The sequence below is a fragment of the Aquarana catesbeiana genome, linkage group LG10 (genome assembly GCF_042186555.1).
Source record: "Aquarana catesbeiana isolate 2022-GZ linkage group LG10, ASM4218655v1, whole genome shotgun sequence".
Taxonomy (NCBI): domain Eukaryota; kingdom Metazoa; phylum Chordata; class Amphibia; order Anura; family Ranidae; genus Aquarana; species Aquarana catesbeiana.
The window spans coordinates 59,165,973-59,174,813 of NC_133333.1; positions in this window are offsets into that span (position 1 = coordinate 59,165,973).

Sequence of the window (8,841 nt, forward strand, 5' to 3'; positions counted from 1 at the left end):
CATGTGCTCTCCCACTGCGCGGAAAGAGAAGGGGCAGGGGATACACTAGAAAGAAGGTCAGGGGCAGAGGTTCATTCATGCACAGTGTATATAAAGCACAACACGCGTGCATCGTACGTACGATCTGGACAGAGTAGCGTAAGCGCCGATTGTGCAAATAAAGGTACAATTTTAACTTGGGGCATCAGTGGTTAGTGGCCTATACTACTGCTTATAGATTGAGTCCTATATTGGGACAAGATTAGGAGAGTTTAGCCTGGCATTAGGGTTTGTCTTGTGTTGTGTCTTGCAGAGAAAATGGATACATTTACTGACCTAGACTTCCTGCCAAACTTTATAGACACAGGGAGCTGCCATGTCTCTGGCAAGTCAAAAACAGAGAATACTCCAACAAGCTAAAGAGGAAGGCAGTACTGGAGCAACTGTTGGAATTGGTGAAGCCTGTGTATCCCACAGCAGACATCAACTATTTGAAGACCAAAATTGGTGGCCTGAGGAGCACATATAATAGGGAGCGCAAAAAGGTACAGGATTCCATGAGATCAGGAGCAGCAGCAGATGACGTTTATGTACCCAGGTTGTGGTACTACGACAGACTGTGTTTTTTTGTCAGACCAGACGGAACCCAGGCCATCGCTATCTACACTTCCTTCCACATCAGATGAGGCTTCAAAAGTCAAACCTGGGCCTTCCACCCAGGAAGAAGATGTGGAGGATCCCAGCTTGAGCCAGGTGTAGCATTGTTGAATATATTTCTTGTCAAAAGTGAATGAGGTTAACTAGATGTTATTGACCACTAATTTCTGATTTAACAAAGTGGTTTACATATCAATAATCAGTAGTAGCCAAAAATGATTGGGACAAGAATGAAAAATGCTGGGGTCAGAAGGATAGTCTTTTCTATTTGTTAACATTCAATTTGCAACAGTCGTGAGCTCAAAATTGTGTGTGATTGATGACCAAAAAACTAAAACTGTCCCATTTTCATACACAGGAAAGTCTCAGCCAGGAGGAGGCTGCGGGAAGTCTCAGCCAGGAGGAGGCTGCGGGAAGTCTCAGCCAGCAGATGGCTGTGGGAAGTCTCAGCCAGCAGGTGGCTGTGGGAAGTCTCAGCCAGGAGGTGGCTGTGGAAAGTCTCAGCTAGGAGGTGGCCGTGGAAAGCAGCCTGACAGACTCCCAGGTTCCTCCCCTCCACCTTCCAACAAAAAGGACAAGTAAGGTGAGGAACCTGGAGTAGTCAGCGACTACTTTGATTCGGCAGGCTACTGCGGTCCTCACGACAACCCCTGGAGTCCTTTGGCTGTGTGATGGCCAGTAAACTGGAAGGAATGGAGGAGGGCCAACGTTTCATCTGTGAGGAGGTAATACTTGAGGCCCTAAACAAGGGATGAGGGGCCAACTCGCAAATAAAAGCTATGTGTGTGAGTTGGACCATACTCCTCCACCACCTCCAGCAACACCACCACCACCTCCAGCAACACCACCACCACCACAGCCACCCAACCTGCCACAGCAGCCTGGAAGGAAGCATGGAAGGAAGTGTTGAGAGTGATGGCCTGGGTTTGGTGTGGTCTGGCAAAAGACGCAGGCTGTTGTAAGCCTCAAGACATATATGTCATCTGCTACTGCTCCCGATCTCTCTGAGTCCTGGACCGTGTTGTGCTCCCTAATACATGGACTCCTCAGGTTACCAATTTGACCTGTCAAATAATTGATGTCTGCCCTGGGGTACAAAGGCTTTACCAATTCCAACTGTTTCACCAGCGTTGCCTTCCTCTTTATTTTTTTAGGACCCCTAATACATTTTAAATTTTTGTTTTGACAAATACTTGGCTGTGTGTTTTACTTAAAAAAGGACAGTTTGTTTGTGAGTAGGCAGGTACATTTCAAAAATACAATGTCAGATTAACCACTTCTGCCCCGGACCATTTGGCTACCCAAAGACCAGAGCGTTTTTTGCAATTCGGCACTGCATCGATTTAACTGACAATAGCGCGGTCATGCGAAGCTGTACCCAAACAAAATTGACGCCCTTTTTTTCCCACAAATAGAGCTTTCTTTTGGTGGTATTTGATCGCTTCTGCGGTTTTTATTTTTTGCGCTATATACAAAAAAAAAGTGACAATTTTGAAAAAAACGCAGTATTTTTTGCTACAATAAATATCCCCCAAATATATATAAAAAAACATTTTTTTTCCTCAGTTTATGTATTCTTCTACATATTTTTGGTTAAAAAAAATTGCAATAAGCGTATATTGATTGGTTTATGCAAAATTTATAGCGCCTACAAAATGGATAGTTTTATGGCATTTTTATTTTTAATTTTTTTTTATTACTAATGGCAGCGATCTGCGATTTTTATCAGTTCTGCAACATTATGGCAGACACATCGGACATTTTTGACACATTTTTGGGACCATTGTCATTTATACAATGATCAGTGCGAATAAAAATGCATTGATTACTGTGTAAATGACACTGGCAGTGAAGGGGTTAACCACTAGGAAGTAGTGAAGGGGTTAAATGTGTCCTAGGGAGTGATTCTAATTATGTGGGGGGCTGGGCTTGAACACACAGGACAGTGATGACTGCTCTCGATCACAGAGAGCAGTAGGCCACTGTCCTGTCACTAAGCAGAACGGGGAATGCTTTGTTTACATAAGCATCTCCCCATTCTTCCTCTCCATGACACGATTGCGGGCACCCGGCGGACATCGAGTCCGCGGGACCCGCGGTCACGGAGACCGCGGTGGGTGCGCCTCCGGCAGTGCGCACGCGCTCGCGTCACTGCTTCTTAAAGGGGACATACAGTACCTGTGCGCCCTGCCTGCCAGTGCCATTCTGCCGACATACATCGGCGTGCGCTGGTCGGCAAGCGGTTAATAAGGGACGCCAACACCAACCAACCTATTTGAGGTAAAAAAAATACAAGATAATAATGGTGTCTGGAGATCTGGAGAAATAAAAATAAAAAAAAGGAGATCACTATAAAAACTAAAAAAAAAAGATTTTTCTGGAGATCTTGATAAAAGAAAAGAAAAAAACAAAGATTATTTATGAGATCACGGGAAATACTAAAAAATCCGTTTGTCAGAACGTTGCGTGAATATCAGCAGCAAAGCAATAGGGATGGGCCAAATACCCCCCGTTCGGTTCGCAGCAGAACATGCGAACAGGCAAAAAATTTGTTCGAAAGGCGAACACTGTTAAAGTCTATGGGACACAAACGTGAAAAATCAAAAGTGCTAATTTTAAGGGTTAATATGCAAGTTATTGTCATAAGAAGTGTTTGGGGACCTGGGTCCTGCCCCAGGGGGCATGTATCAATGCAAAAAAAACTTTTAAAAACGGACGTTTTTTCGGGAGCAGTGATTTTAATAATGCTTAAAGTGAAATATTCCTTTAAATTTCGTAACTGGGGGGTGTCTATAGTATGCCTGTAAAGTGGCGCATATTTCCTGTATTTACAGTCTGAGAGCAAAATTACATTTCTAAAGGAAAAAAAAGTAATTTAAAAGTACTAGCGGTAGCGCTGTCAGCTATAATGAATTGTGGGGTCTCTGCAATACTCATAAAAGTCATTGAAAAAAACGGCTTGGGGAACCCCAAACCAAAATTTAAAAAGAAAATGCATGGGGGGGTCCCCCCAAATTCCATACCAGGCCCTTCAGGTCTGGTATGGATATTAAGGGGAACCCCGCGCCGAAATATTTAAAAAAAGGCATGGATGTTGCCCTCAAAATCCATACCAGACCCTTTAGGTCTGGTATGAATTTTGAGGGGAACCCTGCGCCAAAATTGTAAAAAAAAAAATGGTGTGGGGATCCCCTAAAAATCCATCTAAGACCCTTATCCGAGCACGCAACCTAGCAGGCCGCAGGAAAAGAGGGGGGGCAAGAGAGCGCCCCTCCTCCTGAACCGTACCAGGCCACATGCCCTCAACATAGGGAGGATGTCCCCATGTTGATGGGGACAAGGGCCTCATCCCCACAACCCTTGCCCGGTGGTTGTGGGGTTTTGCGGGCAGGGAGCTTATCGGAATCTGGAAGCCCCCTTTAATAAGGGGACCCCCAGATCCCGCCCCCCCTTGTGAAATGATAATGGGGTACAAATGTACCCCTATCATTTCACAAAAAAAGTGTAAAAAATGTTAAAAAAGACAAGATACGGTTTTTTAAAAATCCTTTATTAATGTCTTCTTCTTTCCCCGCTTCTTCTTCCATCTTCTTCTGGTCTTCATTCGGTTTTCTTCCTCCATCTTGTTCTTCCCCCGCTTCTTCCTCCGATCCTCTGCTTTATCCTTCGGTCTTCTTGTCCGCATCTTCCTCCGGCGTCTTCTTCCCCGCTTCGTTCTCCGGACAATCTGCATCCATGGGAGGTTCCCGCTGTGTGACCCTTCTGTTCTTCTCACAGTTCTTATATAACTGAGGGTGGGGCCACCCGGTGACCCCGCCCCTTCTGACATTCGGGAACTTCACAGGGACTTCCATATGGCTTTCCCCGTGATGTCAAAGGGAGAGGGGTCATCCAGTTACATAACAGGTGACCCCGCCCCCTCTGACACCACGGGGAAAACCATAGGGAAGTCCCCTGTGTGTCAGGGGGGGCGGGGTCACCGGGTGGCCCAGCCCTCAGTTATATCACCATTACGAACGCTAGTTTTACAAGACTGAGCACTTCCGTCTCGTACTTGATTCTGAGCATGCGTGGACTTTTATGCGAGGACTTGTGTACACACGGTTAGACTTTCCGACAAAGTTTTGTTGTCGGAAAATATGAGAAACTGCTTTCAAACATTTGTGTGCGGAAATTCCAAAAGCAAATGTTCAATGGAGCATACACACAGTCGGACTTTCCACCAACAAGCTCACATCGAACATTTCCCATCGGAAAATCCGATCGTGTGTACGCGGCATAAGTATTACATTGAGTGCCATGTCCCTTTTAAGATTTGTTCTCATCAATTAGCCTTGTATATTGTGTATATTTAATTTGTATGCAATCACGTTTATTTCATCACGAGTTTTTTTTTTTTACCATATAAGGGGTTCACATATAGTGTACACCTTGCACAAATATTCAGTCTTGGTTTATTCTAAGACTATATCAGCGCTGCACTTATTTATAAAATGTTCCCAATGTTGGTGCTTGAATGAAACAGACTAGGGGAAAGTATACCCCCCAGAGTAGTAGCCCGACAACTGGGAAAATGGCCACCTGTTTTCATGACGTCATTAAGTTCTCTATCTGCAAGTAATACTGGTAAGTATTAATGATGCCTTTGATCTGATTGAATTCCTGTGAATTAGTGGTGACAAAAGTTGCAATTCCCCTTTATTTTTCCCTCATCGGGCATTTACCAAAAGATCACTCCTATCTCCCGTAGAGATCATGTCTCTATATCCAGAGATTTGTAACATCGTGCTCTAAGCCTAGAAGCAACAATATCACACTCCTGGGAAAAACTCCTAATATTAGAGCAGTTACATATGGTGCTGGTAAATTCACCCATTGGGACTGATCGTATCATGCGTGCCGGGTGACAGCTGGTAGCTAATACAAGTGAATTCCCAGAACACTCCTTATGATATGTCCTTGTATGTACACTTCCATCCTGATGATCCCCTTCCAGGGTGATATCCAAAAAATTGAGAGACTTGCTATGATATACTGCACTAAATTCCAAATCCAAGGAATTATCATTGACATAAGCAATAAAAGAATCAATTTCCTCCATAGGACCTCCCCATACTAGAAGCAGTTCACTAAATATCCACCATACCACTTAATATGATCTGAAAAGAGGTTACAAGCAATAAACAGGAACCTCTTTTCCCACCATCTCATGTACAAATTTGCAAGGGAGGGGGAGAAGTTGGCCCCCATAGATGCTCCTCTGGTAGAAGGTGTTCTCCAACATAAAATAATTATGCCTTAGTAAAAAATCAACTGAATTTATAAACTCCTTCAATTCTGCTGAATAGGTGCTATATTGTAGATGAAAACCCAAGGCTTCCAGTGACAATTCATGAGGAATACAAGAATATAAGGATCTGTCCATAGTAATCCATTGGTAGCTATTTCTCAGGAGGGGGGACCAGGTGCAGCGAAGAGGGACCTGAGAAGAGGAGAATCCAGGCTGCCTTGTGCAAATTCACTTCACAGAGCAGGAAAGTATAACATGTTTGTTGTTAAAAAAAAAAAAAAAAAAAAAAACACGACTTCACAATCACTTCAACTTCTTGTTGCTAATCTCTTTTGCAACACATTACCATTGTTTTACAGTTGAAGTGTTTCTTTAGACAGTGGATTTGTGCTAGGTAGTGATTAAATTAGAACTAAAGGAAAAACTTTTATTGTCATTTTGGATAAAGTAAGGGAGAGTTATAACCCCTGTCAGATTTTTGCTATCTGTGTCCCATTGGGGAGATTTTTTCCCTTCACTTCCTGTCCCATTACCAAAAGAGAAAGTCAGAGAAAATCCTTCCAATATAAAGGGAATATCTGTAGTTTTCACCAGAACTTTTTCCCCGTATGAAGATTTCTTTTCTATACCTGTTCTCGGGACAACACATATTTTAGTATTTTCCTGCAATTTCACTGATAAATTTGAAAGGTGTTCTTATCCCTCTCCACTCTCTCCGAAATTGAAAAACAATGTTGATTATGGTAGTTTAGAAAAAATCAAACAGATTATTCTGTCCACCTGTTCAAACAAGGTGGATGGGGGAATTCTCACCCTGCCAGCACATTTTACGCTGACATTCAGTGCTGTCAGAAGGTTGCAGCTGCTGATCAATAAAAGTGTTTAAAGTTGTTCAATCGTCAGAAGTTGATCAAACAATCGACTTCTGTTGAACATGGACAGTGACACATGGATCGAAATTGGGCCAGTCCCTGCTGAACTGCCAAATTTTGATCCATCTATACTTTTATACTTTCAAAGCTAAATTCTAGCTAGATATGTTCATTCATAAAAGTTTTTAATGTAAACCCCACCTTTCCTTGCTGATCATCTTTTTAAAATAATTGGTGGAATCTTTGCATTTGAAAATTTGCAAATTTACTTCTTTCCCAGTTGTCAATAAGCCACACTTGGCCATTTAATCAAGTACCTAAATATTTTATCATTACATTACATTTTACATATGAATTGAGATCAGCTACCTGGGCTTTGCTACTTCGCATAGTTAAAGGGGTTGTAAAGGAAAAAATGTTTTCCCCTATAATTATTCCTTGTCAGGTGCTTATATCAAAAAAAGTAATTATTTTCATTAAAAAAATTTAGATATCTGTTAAAATAGCGCTTATAAATCATCCTCCGGCTTTCCTGTGTAGTTAGTATGCTGTACTTCCTGGTTTGCGGTATGCGTGCACTACAGCGACGTCACGGCAATAATGGAACTACAGTTCCCATTACGCTTAGCGTCATCGCGCATGTGCAGAGCCTTTTTTTTTTTTCGCCTTACGAGAACGAGCAAAGTTCTCGTCCACACGCCACCCATAGTATCCACCCATTCCCGCCTCCCCAGCCTACGCAGCAGGACTATTTCATCTAGGCAGCAAGGGGGCGGGGTCAAGGCGGGCCAGTGAAGAATAGAAACTAAGCCAAGGGAGGTGGCGCTGCTGTGTGATATACACGCCCACTAACACACAGCCCTTGTGTCTCTATGTTCAACGTAGAGAGCGTCCTGACGCACTCCTGTAGTCCAAGGGTGGGGGTGAGCACGACACTCACCACCAGGCAGAACGGCTCGCCTGATGGTGAGTAGTTACATACAGAGTAACAGGAAGTGGGGATTTTAATGAAGAAAAAAGGACATTTGCAAAGGAAATCAATGGAAGAGGTTAGTGAACGAGCACTGCATTAGGTAAAAGGAAGCTAGTTAGGAGATAATATTTTTTCCTTTACAACCCCTTTAACATTGATAGATTCACAACATTTTGCAAACGGGATAGGAGAACAAAGGTGCTTTTCCTGTTGTATGGTCACAGGCTGGAGTGGAACTTGGGACTGGCTGTATTGCTTAATAGTGGTTAAAGGGCATGTAAACCCTAACCGTGAACTTCTCCTGTTCTCCTTTTGGACTGTGTAATATACCATTAAAATTATTTCTATAAAAATTCACATAGCTGTCCATCAAAATAGCATGTACATTTGTTCTGTGTGAATGGGGCAAAATTGAATGTTCTCAGGCTATATTCTCTGCAATTGGAATGTGTGAATGTGGAAAATGCTGCATTATGGCCACTAGATGGAGCAGAGGAATATACTTATTTCCTATAATAGCGCCATTTAGTGGCCATAATGGTGTATTTTATGCATGTACACATTAGAACTGCTAAGACTATAGCCTGAGGACATGCAATTTTGCCTCATTTGCACAGAATGACTTTACATGCAGTTTTGATGGACAAAACAATGCATTTTTTTAAAAAATACACCCCTAAGTGTCTGGTTCATATCAATGTACTGCAGTTCAATGGGAAATGGAACTATAAGGACCTATTCATACCTATGTATGTGTGTTACCACGCACGCTGCATGCACACAGAATGATGTGATTGTGGGCAGATTTAAAAAAAATCAGATGGCAGCTGATTGATATTAATGTAACATTCATTGTAATGTAATTAAAAATTACCTTGCTAATTGACTTTGACTTAAATCATTTTGACAGTATAAGTTTAAAATGTTGTTTTCTCACTCATAGAAGCATCACTAAAGTGATACTAAACAGAGAAATGCTAATTTCCATAATTCATTCACATAAATAATATATATTATTTCACTGTATTTTTTTTATTTTTGTTTAAACCTCTAAATACCTTATTCCTGCA